The sequence below is a fragment of the Cyprinus carpio genome, chromosome A25 (assembly GCF_018340385.1).
Source record: "Cyprinus carpio isolate SPL01 chromosome A25, ASM1834038v1, whole genome shotgun sequence".
NCBI lineage: Eukaryota > Metazoa > Chordata > Actinopteri > Cypriniformes > Cyprinidae > Cyprinus > Cyprinus carpio.
In genome coordinates, this window is record NC_056596.1 from 1,535,272 (window position 1) to 1,555,312 (window position 20,041).

Consider the following 20,041-nt stretch of genomic DNA (forward strand, 5'->3'; position numbering starts at 1 on the left):
AAAGAAAGACTTCTAAGACCAAGCCGATCTCAGATGAATCGTGACATCATGTACTTCAGTGTCAGCGTCTCTATGGAGAAAGTGAATGGAATGCTTCACACATCAATCTGTGATGTCACTGCAGATGCTCCTCCCCCCAAACAAACCCCACCCCCTTAAAATCACACACTTTTCCGCAAGTCACCGTTCTAACCCCTCTCTTCTCTGTCCATCTCCCCTTCGCAGTCGCTGTGAGCGCTTGGCTTGTAATCATGCTGCCTCCAAGTCCTTCTGGAAAGATCCCATTTACTGATTTGGAAACTTTAGTTATGATGTGATTTTGGTTGGAACATAATGGAGGGTATTTTGTCATTTAGTGCAACAAATGGAAATTAAAAATTATTGCATTTTTGTTAATTAAAATAGAGCTGGAATTAATATATATATATTAAATGAAAAATTGCACTAAATGAAAATTAAAAATGTTGCCTTGGACTGAGTTTAAATTCAGTAAAATGACTAACTGGAAATAAGAACAAAAACTGAACTAAAACTCAAACAAAACTTAAATAAATATAAATCCTAAATAGGAATATAAAAATACATATATATTTTTAGTAATTAAAGTTAAATTAAAATTTAAAATTAAAGCTCATTCAAAATATTAACACAAATTATAACAGTATATAAATAATACTGATACTGATTTGCTTCTGACTTGAAAATGCAGTTTTTAGTAAAATATGCACAAAGTGGTAAAAAAAAAAAAAAAAAAAAAAACTCAAATGACAGAAAAAAAAACAATTTCTCAGGAAAATATGCTCATACAGTTGTTAAAAAAATGCAATAAATGTAAAAAAAAAAAAAAAAAAAAAAAAAAAAAAAGATTTCCAGGAAAATATGCACATCAGTTGGTTAAAAATTTTAATAAATAAAAAAAAATTATTTTCTGTGAAATATGCACATGAAGTGGCTAAAAACAATGATAAAAAGATTTTTTTTGTAAAATACGCACAAAATGGATTAAAAAATGCACTTCAGATTTCAGTTGAATTACCGCAAGTGATTAAAAACTGCAATACATATAAAACATTCCAGTAATGTATGCAGAAAGTGTTAGAAATGAAAAGGTTGTAATTAATAATAATAATAATAATAATAATAATAATAAAAGATTTTCAGTAAAGTGTGCATATTAAGTGATTGTAAAATTGCATTGAATTTAAAAAATAATTTGTCAGTAAAATATGCACATCAATTGGTTAAAAATATCTTTAAAAATATTTTCAGTAAAATCTGCACAAAGTGGATAAAAAAAATCACAATAAATGTAAATAAAAAAAAAGGATTTCCTGTGCAATATGCACATAAAGTGGTAATAGATTTTCAGTAAAATATGCATATACAGTGTCAAAATTTCCAATAAATAATAATAAATTATATATATATATATATATATATATATATATATATATATATAATATATATATATATATATACTATATATATATAATATATATATTAATTCGGTTAAATTAGTGTATTGAGTAGTTAAAAATTGCAGTACATATATTTTCAGTAAAATATAAACATAAAGTGGTAGAAATTAATACTTAAAGAAAAATGGCAGATACAAATGCTTTTCACATTTCATTCAATAAATTGTTGAGTTATCACACAGTAAAATAAAAAGCCACACAGCAACAGTTGCTAAGGTAGGATGGTTAATGTAAAGGTCCCTTGGTGGCGTTCACAAGCGCTCATGAATATGATCAGAGAGTGTAACGAGAGATTCCTCTTCCTCTGTTTTCATGTACTGTAGTCTGTGACTGTAGCTCAGACTATTCTAGCCACGCTGTGATCAGATCTTCTGCTCAATGTGACCTTTGTTTGTCCCGGGCCACTTGATGGCGCTTTTAGGCCAAGCAAAGCAACTGGTGTCATTTTTGGTGATTTTTTTTTATTTATTTTTTTATTCTATTATTTTTAGTCCTTCATTTTCTAATAAAAATTTACTGAATGTAGCATTGTCAGTTTTTTTAAAATACAGTACAGACCAAAAGTTTGGAAACATTACTATTTTTAATGTTTTTTGAAAGAAGTGTCTTCTGCTCATCAAGCCTGCATTTATGTGATCAAAAAATACAGAAAAAACAGTAATATTGTGAATTATTATTACAATTTAAAATAATAGTTTTTAAAATTTTATTATACTTTAAATGATCATTTATTTCTGTGATGCAAAGCTGAATTTTTAGGATCATATCACATGATCCTTTAGAAATCATTCTAATATGATGATTCATTATGCAAAGTTGGAAACAGTTCTGCTGCTTAATAATATTTTTTCAGAACATGTGATACTTTTTTAGGATACTTTGAATGAATAAAAAGTAAAAAAAAAAAAGAAAAAGAAAAAAGAAGCTATGTTTTTAAAATATAAATATTTTGTAATAACAATATACACTACTGGTGAGTAATTTGGGGTCAGTAATTTTTTTTTTCTTTTTTTTTTAAATACAATCATACTTTTATTCAGCAAGGATGTGTTAAATTGATAAAAGTGATAGGTAAAGAAAAATATATTATTAGAATATATTATATTTTTAGAATTTTTTTTATTTTTATTTGGACTAAATGCAGTTCTTTTTAACCTTTTATTCATCAAATTATTAGACAGCAGAACTGTTTCCAACACTCATAATAAATCAGAATATTAGAATGATTTCTAAATGATCATGTGATAGACTGGATGTTACATGTGACACTGAAGGCTGGAGTAATGATGCTGAAAATTCCGCTTTGCTTCACAGGAATAAATTATTTTTAAAAAGTATATTCAAATAGAAAACCATTATTTTAAGTTGTAATAATATTTCACAATATTACTGTTTTTTTCACTCTGTATTTTTGATCAAATAAATGCAGGCTTGATGAGCAAGAAGAGACTTCTTTCAAAAACATTAAAAATAGTAATGTTTCCAAACTTTTGGTCTGTACTGTATATAAATAGAAGAGACTTCTTTCAAAAACATTAAAAATAGTAATGTTTCCAAACTTATATATATATTTATTTTTTATTTTTATTTATTTATTTATTTTTTGGAACAGGAGATGGAAAATGGCCGAGTCGCACACACATGCACAACCCAGGCAGACATGAATTTATTAACATTTAATTAGTCATGTAGCGAGCATCCATTAATCATTAAAGCGGTTTGCCGGATAATTAACCAGACATCTGAGCTCTTATCCTGCATTTAAAGGCCACATTAGCCGCTCATCCACCAGCATACACTCAGAAACAGATGAAGCCATCTGATGAAAACCACCAGAGAGCTCTGAGAGATGTTAACTGCTGGTTAAAACACACTCATGCTAGTGCTAAGACACGTGACTAGACAGGATGTGTTGGCTAAATCTTCTATTTTTTACACATGCTCTTTTGAAGCTAATAAATCCACTTTATGCTGCTTTAATAATTTATATTGCTGTGAAACAAAAGGGGAGCACATTGAATTTCATTCTGTACGTGTGACTTTGGTAATTGGGAAATATTAATCAAACAAACAATATTAACAAGAAAATAAAGGAAAGCTAGACTGCTTAAGCTATTTAAAATCATTAGCGCAAACCAATAACTGATAAAAGTCTGATGTTAAAAATGTATAATATTTTGTCTAAACACATTAAATATAAAACTAATTTTAGGACACAATATTTAGACAAAATATTATGAACTGTAAATTATTAATTTTTATTGAATAATATTTTGTCTGAAAAAAATAAAAAGATTAAATTGTGTCTAATAAATTAATACAAATAATTGTTGTGTTTTATTTTAGATAAAATATTGTACAATTTTACATTTACATTTTGTAGTGAAATTATTAAAATTGTATAATTTCTTAGTCTAAAATTAATAAAAACTACTTTTTAAAATGTAGACAAAATCTAAAATGTTGAACTTACATTACATATTAACATTAAAACTATAATATTTTTTCTAAATTAATAAATATCTAATTTGTTTGATTTATTTTATAGTAAATTTTTAAACTTACATGTTGTATTAATATTATTAAAATTGTATAATTGTGTCTAAATAAATAAATTCAAAATTATTTAATGTTTTTTATTAGCATTTTTTATTAGTTTTATTTTCATTAGTATTAATATTAAAACCATAGGTTTTTGTCTAAAATTCATTAAAAGCTAATTTGAGTTTTATTTATTTTAAACTAAATATTGTAAAATTCTAAACTTACATGTTGAATTAATATTATTAAAATGTTGTCTAAATAAATGAAAAAAATAATTTTAGTGTTTTATGTTTTACAAAATATTGTAACATTTTAAATGTACATTTTGTATTGAAATTGTTACAATTGTTATATAATTTCTCTAAATAAATTGTCTAAATACAAAATAGATTTTAGTGACCAAATTAAAAAAAAAACAAGATTTTATCCTTGTGTAGCAAAAAAATTACATTATTATATGTAATAAATGGATGTAACTGTTATGTTAAGTATATTTTAATTCACTTGTTACACACACACACACACACACACACAAACACAAAAAATATCACACACACATACACAGACACACACACACACACACACACAGACACACATACACACACAAACACACACAACACACCACCAGGAAGGACAAAAAAAAAAAAAAAAAAAAAATTAACACACTTCACAATTAGACCACACACACACCACACACACACACACACACACACACACACACACACACACACACACACACTTACCACAACATTACACAACACACACACACACACACACACACACACACACACACACACACACACACACACTTACACACTCAGACACACACACACACACACACACACACACACACACACACACACACACACACACACACACATTAAACACCTCACACACACACACACACACACACACACACACACACACACACACACACACACACACACACACACACACTTTCTGACAGTGAATTATGGGATTCTGGGCTCTGGACAGTGCTCTGAACAATTTGTGGCGAAGCTACATCGCCGCCGTGCACCGAGAAATGATGGGCCGCAGTGTTTGTGTTGGTCTGCTATCAAGACACTGACTATAAATAATAATTACCAGAGAGAAAAAGAAGAACTTTCTGCTTGACCAGAAACACGGCCCGTCTAAAAGCCATGTTTTTCCCCTCAAGTCACACATGGGGATTTGGCGTTTTGGCCCACGCGATGGATCTCCCCCCCGCCGCGTTCGCCACAAGGCCTTGATGTTAGCTTTGATGTTAGCAGAGAGCTCTGGGCTCTTTATTTGTGCCGTTTGCCCCTCTTTCTCCATCTTTGTCGTGCACGAGTATTATAAGCAGGGAGAACATTTTGTGGCTTTGGCTCAGGCCTAAGCTAAACCTGGACCCACCCGCTAATTGCTAATTACAGGTCTGTGCCCAGCAGTGGCTTGACTTCTCTGTCAGGGGCTTCTCTCCTCTCGGCCGTAACCTGATCTTAGTTTTGGGGTTTCTCTGCAGCTCCTGCATCCGATCAAAGGGTGAAATAATCACAGCACGTCTGCAGGAACAGATGCACACATTTCAACACACTTTACTAGAGCTGTTATATAATATATATAGAGTTTCATATTTTTATTTTGTTATTCATTTAAAAAAAAAATGTATTCACAGTATTAATTTTATAATATTTTGTGTAAATTAATAAACTAATTCCAGTGTTTCATTTTACAAACAATATTATAAAATGTCAATCTTATATTTTGTATTAAATTATTGAAATACATATATTTTGTTTATAACTAATTTTTGTTTTGTTTTTTATTTAAACAACATATTATAGTTTCAATATACATTTTTTGTATAAAAATGATTAATGTTATAATGTTTTGTGTAAAGAGATGAATAAACTATTTTTTGTTTTTTGATTTAGATAAAATATTTTAAAATGTTAATCTTAAACTTTATGCTAAATTATAAAAAAATATTTTGTCTAAAATTAAGTTTAGCGTTTTATTTGTATACACAATATAAAATATATATTTTTAATTATTTAAATTGTTTAAATAAAACTAATTTTAGTGTTTTATTTTTCAGACAAGATATAATTATCTTGTCTAAAAAATTATTATATAAAATTATTATATATTTTTGATATTAAATTTTGTATTAAATTACAACATTGTATTTTACTTTTAGATTTTATTATTTGTTTTATTTTTTGGACAAAATACTATATAAAATGTTACATTTTGTATTAAAGTAATAAATATGTACATTTTGTCTAAAACTAATGATTTTTTATTTTTTAGTCAACATAGTAATCAAGATCTTAAAAATATAACAAATTCAAACAAAAACTTAAATGTATATAATTTTGATATTTTAATTTGAAATGTGGCAAGTTTAAGTTAAACTTTTTTTTTAGACAAAATATTAGAAAGTTTTTATATCTATAATTGTTTTAAATGTTACAAGTGAATTTACATGTATTACACTACAATATACAGTATGCATAATTAATATTCAATTTAAGTGTCTTTAATAAGGTGTATACATTTATAGACTTAAAGTGAGCATTCGATGACAGTAAAGGTTAACTAAATATATATAAATCAAATATTAACCAATACCAAATGAAAAAAAAAATGCAATGGGATTTAACAAGATTTAACAATTTAATCTCTTCACTATGTAGGAAAAATAATCAGATATTTAATTTGTGATCCAAAGTCTGTGTTTGATTACCCAACACAGCTTTAAATAGTCGGAGTTGTCTTGTCAGGATTTAAAGCTCCCTCGTTCCATAAATTCCATAGAGATTTTGGGATACCGAACCGGGAATGCGCAGCTAAACCAAACATTTTTTCGGAAAGAGTTTTACATCAATGTCACAACTTCGAAAAAGCATCAAAAAACCATGAGTGGCTAACAGGAAACTCGACCACCAGTTCTCCTGTGGTGTGATTCTTGGCCTCTCGTCGTCATCTGTTCTGACTTTTACCCCCTAAAAACCTGATTGTTTGTGTTATGAGCTCCATATTAAGAATGGCCAGTGCATTTGTGCAAATAATATTTATACAGTAAAGGTTTCACCCGCCCGCTGGGTGCTTGGTTCTGTGGTGGGTTCTGCTGGAAACCATCCGGTTGTTGGAGAGCTTCAACTGTGAAGGAAGATTATTTTACCCAGTCATCACCAGAGATCATGGCCTGTTTGCTTGAGTTGTCTCACAATGGGCCCTACTGTGCTTGAAGCGCTTTGGCATTTTAGCATATCGTCACTGAGAACGGTGCCGACAGGGGAAACCAAATCCTGCATCATTAGCATGTATTCCTCTGGCAGAGCCCAGAAAAAACTGACGTGTAGCTCAGGACAAAGGTCAGTGGCTTGGTTCTGGTTCAGACGGTTGTGTTGTCTTCCTCCAGCAGGCCGAGGGTGGATCGTGCCGATATTATCCGATGTGTGAAGTCCTGCCAACCCAATGACATCTCCTGCATGCTCAATCCCATCCTCTCCATCTCACACACGGCCATCTCGCTTCCCACCTTCAGAGAATTCAACAAACCTGAAGGTATGGCAGTGATTTCCTATTCTGTTGTAGGCTTTTCAATGTAAATGTAAATATATGATCCAAATTTGGTGCCTTTCTTATTGTTAAAACAACACGCTTTGCACATGCCTACAGCTGCTGTTGCATAGATTGGTGTAATTTAATGTTTAATAGCTCAAGCTTCAACTATAAAGCCTAAAACACAAGTGAACGCAAACGCTTCACAAGCTCGACTTTGTACTCTGTTTCATCCTGAAATGTGTCAGACTTCAGATTATAACTGCAAGTATGTGCTGTATTCTCTCCACCAGGGTCGCTACAGTGGGACCGATGTAGAGAAGGAAGTTAGTTAAACTATCAGTGCTTATTGTTAACTATCAGCCCCTTGAGTACTGAACAGGGTTATTCAGATTTGAATTAAGAATACAGTTTATGTTCCAGTTGCATTGCTGAATTTAAAAGTTCATTTGAATTGAGGTGGCAAACTGGATTAGAATGCAGAATTGCAATTATAATTTGACTAAGGAAATAGACATTAAATTTAGTGAAATTCAAAAACAACTAATTTTAAGTCTTGGAGTTTGACAGACAGACAGACTGATAGATAGATAGATAGATAGATAGATAGATAGATAGATAGATAGATAGATAGATAGATAGATAGATAGATAGATAGATAGATAGATAGATAGATAGAAATAGACCAATGACAGACAAACAGACAGAGAGATAGAGAGATAGAGAGATAGATAGATAGATAGATAGATAGATAGATAGATAGATAGATAGATAGATAGATAGATAGATAGGTTGATAGAAATAGACCAATGACAGACAGACAGACAGACAGACAGACAGAGAGGACAGACAGACAGACAGATAGAGATAGAATAGATAGATAGATAGATAGATAGATAGATAGATAGATAGATAGATAGATAGACAGACAGACAGACAGATAGATAGACAGACAGACAGACCAGACAGACAGACAGACAGATAGACATAGATAGATAGATAGATAGATTAGATAGATAGTAGATAGATAGATAGATAGATAGATAGATAGATAGATAGATAGATAGATAGATAGATAGATAGATAGATAGAAATAGACCAATGACAGACAGGCAGACAGACAGACAGACAGACAGACAGATAGATAGATAGATAGATAGATAGATAGATAGATAGATAGATAGACAGACAGATAGACAGACAGACAAGACAGACAGACAAGACAGATAGATAGATAGATAGATAGATAGATAGATAGATAGATAGATAGATAGATAGATAGATAGATAGATAGATAGATAGATAGATAGATAGATAGATAGATAGATAGATAGAAATAGACCAATGACAGACAGGCAGACTGACAGACAGACAGACAGACAGACAGATAGATAGAAATAGACCAATGACAGACAGACAGACAGACAGACAGACAGACAGACAGATAGATAGATAGATAGAAATAGACCAATGACAGACAGACAGACAGACAGACAGACAGACAGACAGATAGATAGATAGATAGATAGATAGATAGATCGACAGATTAGATAGATAGATAGATAGATAGATAGATAGATAGATAGAAATAGACCAATGACAGACAGACAGACAGACAGACAGACAGACAGACGACAGACAGATAGAGAGATAGATAGATAGATAGATAGATAGATAGATAGATAGATAGATAGATAGATAGAAATAGACCAATGACAGACAGACAGACAGACAGACAGACAGACAGATAGATAGATAGATAGAAATAGACCAATAACAGACAGACAGACAGACAGACAGACAGACAGACAGACAGATAGATAGATAGATAGATAGATAGATAGATAGATAGATAGATAGATAGATAGATAGATAGAAATAGACCAATGACAGACAGACAGACAGACAGACAGACAGACAGACAGACAGATAGATAGATAGATAGATAGATAGATAGATAGATAGAAATAGACCAATGACAGACAGACAGACAGACAGACAGACAGATAGATAGATAGATAGAAATAATAGACAATGACAGACAGACAGACTAGATAAAGACAGACAGACAACTAGACAGACAGACAGACAGACTAGATAAAGAAGATAGATAGATAGATAGATAGATAGATAGATAGATAGATAGATAGATAGATAGATAGATAGATAGATAGATAGATAGATAGATAGATAGATAGATAGAATGTGTATTGTGGCCAGATTAATTCAAATTCACACTTGTGGATTCAAAGAAGCCTTTCTGAATATTGCACAACCCTGTTATCCACGTCGACCAAATCTTTGCGTGCTTGTTCACATACATAAACAGAAGGGTGCAGAAATTCATTAATAAATTGACAATAGCGAAACAATGGTGATCACTGAGCCAAACATCAGGCCTCAATTCTGTGTTTCTTCACTCTGAACATCTCAGCCCAGTGAGACACACCCGCCAAAGTGTCATCTAATAAAAAATCCATGTTTTTTTCTTCCCAGAAATTGTTTTCCTAAAATCCCCCACACCTTCTCACCTTCCCCACATGGACTCCCCGGAGATCGTCTACAACATCCTGGAAGGAAACGTCCGGAAACTCGTTTGACATAATCAAGCGTCTGGATCACGGGATGATCGTGGGTGAGTGTCACTGTGGCATGTGGCTAACAATGCCAGCGGACTGCAGCCCGAGCCCTGAGGCATTCCTGTCTGGAAATTACATTTGCATCAAGTGGTTTTCTGACCAAATTTCCCATTACGAAAGATTCTTCTCATTTTTTTTTTTTTTTTGTTCTTTAAACAAACCAAATGCATATGTGTCTCTTTGCGGGAGCACGTTAGCGGGAAGCATGAATCTACACGGAGAGGCTTATTCAATCTAACTCATTCCGACAGTGTGATTCCTATCTTGGTCCTGCTGATGATAGGCCTGCAGAGTCGACGGCATCTTTTGCGGCCTTTTCGGCTGTGTTTGAAGACGCTCGTCCATGTGTTGTTCATCCCGAGCCCATGTTTTTCCTTCTTTATAAGCATGTGGCCTTGTTTCCCACTTTTGTGGCATGACCGACTTTAATGTGTTCTCTGTCTACTCACTCTGTTTTTCCAGGACACTTTGAAAAGCTCACAAAGAGGTTTTTTTTGGTGTCCAGACAGTTATTGTTGGTGCGCTTTCACACAAAGGTTATTGGGAAGGGCAACTATTCTGAGTTTATAGAAATGTGGGTGAGACTGATGAGAAACATACTCTTTTGACATCCCTTGAAGCAATATTAAAATGAAATTCATTCATAGATTATATAAGTTAGAGTGAAACGTCTAAAACGTTCCACAAAATAAGCGGCTATGAACTTTGAAACTAATTAAAGTTGAGACGAGTTTTATTATTTTAGTGACATTCAACTATGAACAAAAGTTTTGTTGTCTATAGTCTGTCCTTTCCGATATAACAAACTCTGAACATTTGGCAACATTTTTGCAACAGTGTAACCAGTATTGTAATTCATAACAGATTTTAGTTTATTTGAGGCTGATCAATCATTTATCAAAATCCATAAATCTACTACTTATAATTACTGTTATTTTGGTGCAAAATTTACAACAACATTCAGTGCATTAACATTTAATGCATTAGGTGTCATTAACTGACCAGTGTTATTTTAGTATGATTTATCTATTCTATTCTATTCTATTCTATTCTATTCTATTCTATTCTATTCTATTCTATTCTATTCTATTATACTATACTATACTTTAGCTTAATTTTAATTACTGAAAATGATTTTAAAAGCTTAATAGTAGGACAATAAAAATACTTCTACTATATTCAAAAATTTTTACATTAATATTATTTATAATTATTTATAAATAAAAAAATAATACAATAAATGAATAATAATAATAATAATAGTATTATTATTATTATTATTATAATAATAATAATAATAATATAATAATAATAATAATAATAATAATAATAACAATAATAATAATGTATTTCAGTTAAAAAATAAAAACAAAAAAGTTTAAAACTACAATAAAAATATTTCTAACGTATTCAAAAATCTACATTAACATTAGTTTATACATTTACTAATATACTTATTAACATTTTAATTGTATTAATTATGAACAAACAATATTTATTTGTAATGTAAATTCATTGTAACATAAATTTATAAATTAACCTAGAACAGTAAATAATGTACAAAATGTAAGATTGTTAGTTTAAGACAACTACTGTAATGCATTAAATAAAGACTTAAAAATCTTGATTTGGATGAATAGTTTGATTTTTTAGCAAACAAATATAATGTAAATATGTACATATTTGTTTGTTCTCATGTAAAAATCTTTATTTAATTTACTCCACAATGGCGCCTGAACATGAAAGATCAGTGTGACTGAGAAGAAACGCATTATAATGAAACCCTGAGGAGTGAAATTGGCCGTCTTTGTGTGTGCAAACGTCACGGGTATAGTTTACTCTCTTAGCCGAGAGAATAGACTTCCTAAATCACCATAACACAAAAGAGCCACAAACAACTGGCAGCGAATTTGCCGTCTTTGCCGGCGGAGACACTCGCGGTCGTGTGGCATCCCGGCATGATGTCATGACGTCTTGTATGTGTGTGTTTGTCTGACCATTCATGTGCGACGCGACCACATGAAAGCCTTTTCCTTCACTCAGTTACGAGGAGCCACATCTTTCCGAACACGCTGTTCTTATGGTCCCGAGCCTCATATTGTGACCAGAAGCTCTTTCAATGAGACTCAACGGTGGTCCTATGGATGGACGGATGTGACGTGAGTCAGTGCTGGAGAACAGCTGGTGTGGATAAATCACGGATGTACTGAGCGCAGAGGCTCCTCCGTCACGTTTCCCTTGGGCTGTGGATTACAATAAAGGGGCTTGATGTGATTTACGAGACACGTCACTGTTGAAACAATATTTGTTGACACTGTGGTTGGTTTTGAGCAACACGGAGACCGTTGTACGAATCCATTAACCTCAACTATTAACATAATGTGTCATCACAATCCATGGCCTCGAAGCCTGCGATTTGATATAAGACAGCATATATGCTTGTTTGCAACTATTTTTTTAAGATACAAGCTACTCATAATGTACATGTTTTAAGTAAAGCACTGTTTCTGCACTACTAGCATCACTAAAAAAAGCTAAAAAGAACAATAATGACTGTTATCAAACAGGTTTCCGCCATCTTTCTCTGGTCAAACTACAAGCAGTCACACTCTGAGCGCATTTACTTTCATCTATTTTAGGTTTACTTTTTTAAATTGCATTCCCTGGAAATTGAACCCATGGACTTGATGTTGCTAGTGCTATATGCTGCTGTAAACATTTTCAGAAACAAGCAATAATTTATAGCACCAACAAAGTGACAGTGTTTCCAGTTTTTGCAGGGCTAAACCCATAAATAAGTGCTGCATGATTGGACCAAAACTCACATTGCGATTGTTATAATAATAACCTAACATTTCATATTTAAGTTATTGTTACTTAGATATATAAAAATACTCCACTGGCAAAAGAAATACTTGCTCTATACATGCACGCAACTCAAACGTCCTTAAAAAAAATACAAATTAAAAATAAAAATCAATTAAATTAATAAATAAATAAATCCTGCTATTGCAATCTATTTCAATTAAAAAATATATATATATATATATATAATGGAAATATAATACAACTATTTAAAATATTATATTTTTTATATTTAAATAATTTTTATTATTTATATTAGTAATTTATTAAATTAGTTAATTATAATATTATTATTTATAGTACAATAGTAAAAACTATAATTTTTACTACTACTTATACTAATATATTTATAATAATAATTATAATAATAATAATAATAAACATTTTAAAATACAATAACAACAGCAATAATAATAATAATAATGATAATAATAATAATAATTATTATTATTATTATTATTATATTATTATTATAAACTATTACTCTTTTCTTTTCTTATTTTTTTATTTTTTTAATGTACAAGAGTAAAATTTTAATTTTTGTAATTTATTTTTCACTTTGTAAATGCAATAAATCCCATCAAGCTTTGTATTTTTGTACCGCAGACTACAGAAAGATCTCAAGGTTTCTGTTTAGTTGTCAATAGATTTTAAAAAACGTTCTCATTTTAAATCAAGTAAAATGCACACAAAATGTTTGAAAAATTACAGAGTAATGTCAAAACAAATGATTCTGATGCCCTTTTTCTCGCAAAGCACATTTTTAAGAGCAGCAACCTTCAGGAGTCTGATTTAATTATCAAACTGAAACATATGAACGTTTAGATTTTATTTTGATTGCTTGTGCACCACAGGTCGCACCACAAAACGGTTGTAAAATAAGCTGCAGAAAGACGAATGTTTTATCATCAAAAAAATTACATTCCCTTTTAAGTTAACTTTAGTCAACATATCAAGCAGAGAAGAGAGAGTCTTTGACAGGGTTTCTGCAGGTCTTATGAAGGTAAATTCAAGACAATATATAAAGCAAAAAAACACTTCTTAAATCAATATTCATTTACTTGAGAAACAAATTGATGTAAAATAATCAATCTTGTTTTATAAGAAATTGATCAGTTGAGTTTATGATTAAAACAAGAAGAAATATCTGCCAATGTTTTCTACTTAAAGGGATATTCCATCCCAAAATGAAAATGTTGTCATTAATCACTTACCCCCATGTCGTTCCAAACCCATAAAAGCTTCTCTTGTCTTGTTTTCTTTGTTTACGAATAGTATTCTCGTCACTTCATAACGTTACGGTTGAATCACTGATGACAGAGGAGTATTCTGACGATGCTTTTCATTCTTTTCTGGACCTTGAAACACTGTTTATTTATTTGGCAGTCTATGGGACAGTCACAAGCACTCCCGGCTTTCATCCAAAATATCGTTTAAATGTGTTCCGAAGACGAACGAAGCTTTTAAGGGTTTTGGAACGGACAGGGGGGTAAGTGATTAATGACAACCAGACAACATTTTGCAATGGTGTAACCCTTTAATTAAAAGGAATAAACAAGTTTTCACACCTCATAGGACAGATGCTTTTGTTCTTTGATTTAACTCTCTGGGGCACTTTCTGTCATTTTTTACCAAAAACAGCTTTACATTTTGGTTTATCAGATTATTTTTTTTAGCATGCATAAACCATTACTTTTTAATATTTTACAGAAAAACAACAAGACTTAATATACTTTCAATTTACATCTTGATTTAAGGATTGTTTGATATTTTGTACTGGAAAACAAGACAGGAATCAGTTTTTTTTTTTCTTTTTTGTTTGTGGTACATTTAATGCCATGACTATGAAATGTAAGACTTTTGTGCTCTGATTTTTAGGCCTCTAAATTTGTGGAAAAAGGCGAAAATTAAAAACTTTAGTAGACCCGCCGAAGCCCCCCTGCTATGAGATGGACTGGTCTGGGAAACAACTCTCTTGTGTGTAATTTCCAGTTTTATTGTTGGCGCTAGATGCAAGAAGTGTGTGTGGTCCCGAGCGGCCCGGGGAGAGGAGGTCCAGTCTGTTGCATCGGGATAAATCCATCTGGCCTGGGGACACCGTCTTCACTTTGCACTTAGTGTATAGCGGGGAATCTAAGCTTGAGTTATTTAGTGAATCGGTTCATTTAAACAAAATAGTTTTGACAAAAGATTTCATGTTAGTTCCTGCATGGTAACTTTATTTTTTTTAATTTAATTACGGCGGCTTAATCACTCTACTGCTAATCAACCATTTTATCCCAAACTTTTAGTATAGATATCAATGTAGGGTCTTGTCCCCTGTTCACCACAACGACAACAGCCTAAACACAAGGGTTAATTCACGGATAAATTGAGCCACTCTGTCTCGTGCTGAATGGAAGAAAAACAAATGGCCTAATTATCTCCTGAATGAACCCCTTGCTATTTTTCATGGTGGTGAATATATCCTATAAGGAAGGCTATATATATCAACCAGAAAGTAAATATTAAGCCATCAAAAAAGAAAACATAAAACTTGCAGCTAGATGAATCAGAACGTCTGAATTGGCTGTTAATGTGATTAGAGAATCTATGTTTAAGAAGATTGTTTGGTTACTGACGCATGCAACCGGCCGATGTAACTATACAATACATTACTGACGAATAGCGTTTAAAAATGTTATTTTTTTAACTTAAGGTTACATTTTTCTCTACCGATCAACATTCAAAAATAAATAAATTAAATTAAATACATAGATGTTTATTCTGACAAACATTATTTCAAGAAAATAGAAAACTTACGTAATTCAGAACCTTTCATATGACAAAAAAAATTTTATACAGATTGTTTTTTTAATTGTTTATTAAAAATGCAACCAGAAGAGCAAAAAAAACTAATACATATTTATAAAATAGATTTAGATACAACCCCCAGCATTTGAACATCAGATACATATATTGTCTAAAATACATTAAAGGTATTGCATTTACTATATGTTCTTAAATTCAACCGAGCTGAGTACATACCAATAGTATACGTCCAAAAAAAAATAACGTTAGAATCACATATAATGTATATAAATCATATTTTGCCTTTCTTTGTCATTATGAGGGTTGTATGAGGGCTTTTCCCAGCGTTTATTATTTATATACAATTAAGGGCACAGGTTGATTTCCTCTCTAAAATAACATAAAATAAAATAAAATAAAATAAAATAAAATAAAATAAAATAAAATAAATATAAAATAAAATAAAATAAAATAAAAATAAAATAAAATAAAATAAAATAAAATAATTAAATAATTAACATTAAATCTAAATTAAATTAAAGTTAAATTTAACCCCCCATTAAACTAAACATAATTCTCTAAACAGCAAGCAGAACCACATTTGTGCACGTCATTTATAAGTTCCATGTGTGTAATTTTTCCTGTACGGAATGTTAGTTTTTACATACCAGAATGGAACCTCCTCCACTGAATGTCCACCAACTCAATCAGATTGTCGAGTCTAACAATCATCCTTAACCTGACCATACTTCGCCATCACCAACAATCACCACCTCGGTTTTGATGGACGAGATTAAACCTAATCCCGCCATATGAACTAACCCAATTTCGTTATGCTTGAAGTGATTTATGAATGATGATACCCACTGTTCTGGCCTACTAGAAAATGGTTTTCTGACTCATTTTTGACCTTGTTAGGCTGTCTACAGAAAAAATATTGACAACATTTAGCTGGACGAAATCCCACTTAGCAAGGTTGTAGGTTGCCTCACCATTGCGATTTTAATATTTTATATCCATTTCAATGCACACGAGGATCAACTTAGTCGCGACGAGGAAGGGTCTCGTAGGACTGATTTATCTAACCTGAAATCACAAAATAACAACCAGGAATTTTAGCTGTCCACACGCAGAAACAACACAATGCCACACGCTGAGCCAAAGAGGAGCGTCCTCACGCACTCGGCCTCTGGATAACAACATACAGTTATTAGATACATTGAATTACCAAAATGGCACGGGCATTAGCAACAACAATGAGCTGGACCAAGCCCCACAAAGATCCCTCAGATGAGGGAATTAGCAGTGAAAATGCAAGTGGTCTCTTTCAAAATCGACTGTGGTGGTCTGCAGCGAACCGCAGACACTCAGCACTACCGACAGAGACCCGCTCATACCACAGAACTGATCTCTGACGACATCCAAGGGCACCCCCGCTCTCCATATAAGAATGATCTCGAGCATCCAGGGCCGCAAGGAACGAGAAGACGCTACGCGGAGTTAAACAATAAAACACGAACTTCTAACGATTAAAGGACAACATGACAACTGCATCCGCAACAATATTTGCTGGGACTGGGATAGAGAGACGGACTGCAGAACGGTGATAGTTTGCAACAAATAAAAATGATATTTGTTGATTTGTGACCCTGAAAGCCCAAAAGCAGGTTGTTAAGTCTCTGACGGGTTTATTATGTAAGCAACATACCCAAAAATAACATTGTATGAGGTCCAACAATATATAGATTTTTTTTTTTTTTTTTTTTTTTTAATGCCGAAAAATTCATATTAGGATATTACGTAAGATCATGTTTTCCATGAAGATATTTTGGTCCAATTTCCTACTGTAAATATCTCAAAAATGTATTTATCATCATTAAGATGCTTTGCGAAAAAAAAAATTAGGACGCACAAACCAGTGCATGGTTTGTCCAAAAAAAAAAAAAAGGCCCATATAACTAAAATAGCATCATATCATCTATATAATAATATATATATATATAATATAATATAGCTATATATATATATATATATATAGAATATATAATACATACAGTTCAAAGTATGGAAACATGTACTATTTTTAATGTTAATGTTTTTTGTGAAAGAAGGAAGTTTCTTTCTTCTGGCTCACCTCAAGCCTTGCATTGTCATATTTGATCAACAATACAGAAAAAAACAGTAATATTGTGAAATATTATTAAACTTAAAATAATAGTTTTCTATGATTGGACTACTACTTGTAAAAAAATCATTTTATTCCTGTGATGACAAAGCTGAATTTTCGGCGCATACGCCTGAGCCTTTCAATCATTACTCCAGCCATCAGTGTAGCATGAACATCCAGTGCTATCACACACCAGGGAGATCATTTAGAAAACATTCTAATATTCTGATTAATTAGTATGAGTGTTGGAAAACAGTTTTCTGCATGTCTCTAATTGTAGTTGATGTAATAAAACAAGGTAAAAAGAATTCGCATTGTATTTCAAAATCTATAGCTAGTAATAAATATTCTGTTGGCTATTAGTTTACGTCGCGGAATGAGGAGCTAAGTTTTTTTTTTTTTTTTTTCTTTTTTACTTTGTCGCTAGTGGCACAAAATCTCACACTTCACATAAAACATTATCCAATCCCTTAAATCTAACTAATAACCACATCAAACCATCAATTCTACAATGGTGAGAAGTTTTTACTGCACTTTTAAAAATGTTTACTTTTTACATATTTTTGATGCATTTTTTTTAAACGAGTTAAAATTTATATATTTTGAAAAGGTTTTCTTACAGTTTTGGTCTATTATGTTTTTTAACATTTTTGTGTGGCCATGTTTAGTCAAATTAAATAAAATCATTTGATATGACCATGACAAAACAATACTAATTTACTATTCTAAATTTTAAAGAAATTTTTAAAAAACTTGTTTTACCTGTTTAGAAATTGCACAAACACATTTCACCTTTTCAATAAAAATTTTTTAACTCTTAAATTTTAACTAATAACTCAATAAATCAAAACCATAAATAAGACATTAAAGTGAATAAAAAAAGCACACATACATAACGCACCTTTACATTACATGTTATAAGACCCCTTAAAATATAACTAATAACGAATACCATGAATAAAACAAATTTTTCACATTTTCAAACTCATAATTTTAGTATTTTTGGATGAAAATGTCTTTTAAATTTAGTATAGTAATTTACTAATTTAGAAATATTTTGTCACATCATTCAATAATTGTATTTAATTTTACTTCAGAAAAAAATGCCACAAATTTAGCTTGCAAAAATGTCAAACCGTAATAGACCAAACTGTATCTAAACATTTTAAAAACACTAATCATTTAAAATATGCATCAACAGTACGTGAACATCAATAATTTCACTAGCCTACCTGTAGGTGGCAGCCTTGAGTGCCTCATAATGACACGCACTCGACTACATTATCCATTATTCTGGGTTGCAAGTACTTCAAATTCCCAGAATGCCCACACCAGCAGAGTTTAACACCGAATAAACTGCACTTCAGCTTTCATTGATATAGAATACAAGTGATCAGTTGTAAAACATGACATTGTGGTTTTTAAATGGAGGTACGACTGGACCAAACATTCCAGCTTCAGTCCGGCGAGTTGACCGCAATGATTCATTTATTTTTGATTTTGAGACAAAAAATCTCATGTGTGCTTTCAAAGAGAGCAAGTAAAAGTCATGTCCGCTTTCCACTTGTTTTAGGGCCATTTGAATAACGCAGCCCGCACACTTCCCAACAACCCTCGTGCGGTGCGGCGTTGGGGGTGAGTTTACTGGGCGTCCTGGCGCAGATAAACCTTGGCATTTTGGCTATGTGGGCCGACTCCGTTGCCCTTTCCTGCATAACCCATAAGCTAGCATGTCATTATCCAATACCTAGCGTGGTTGAGCAACTCATTCCTTTGCATTTGTCCCTAGTTTTAAACCTGCCCATTTTGGATCCTGTCATACATTTTCCTCTTAGAGCTGGAGTGACCAGAAAACCAGAAATTGCACTGTTTACATGTAAACCTTCAATATCACAACCACGTAGCCATTGAAAAATGACGAATGGCTGTTGGCCATCGACATGGACCAGCTTTTGTTTTTGTGGCATGTGTGTACACGGCAAACGTGCATTTAACTAAAAGCT

General features: G+C 31.8%; 1 pseudogene; it reads left to right on the forward strand.

Annotated features, from left to right (window-relative positions):
- Nucleotides 1-4,995: 4,995 nt before the first annotated feature.
- The window catches only part of LOC122134525, a 47,167-nt pseudogene continuing 32,121 nt past the window's right edge, over nt 4,996-20,041 (forward strand).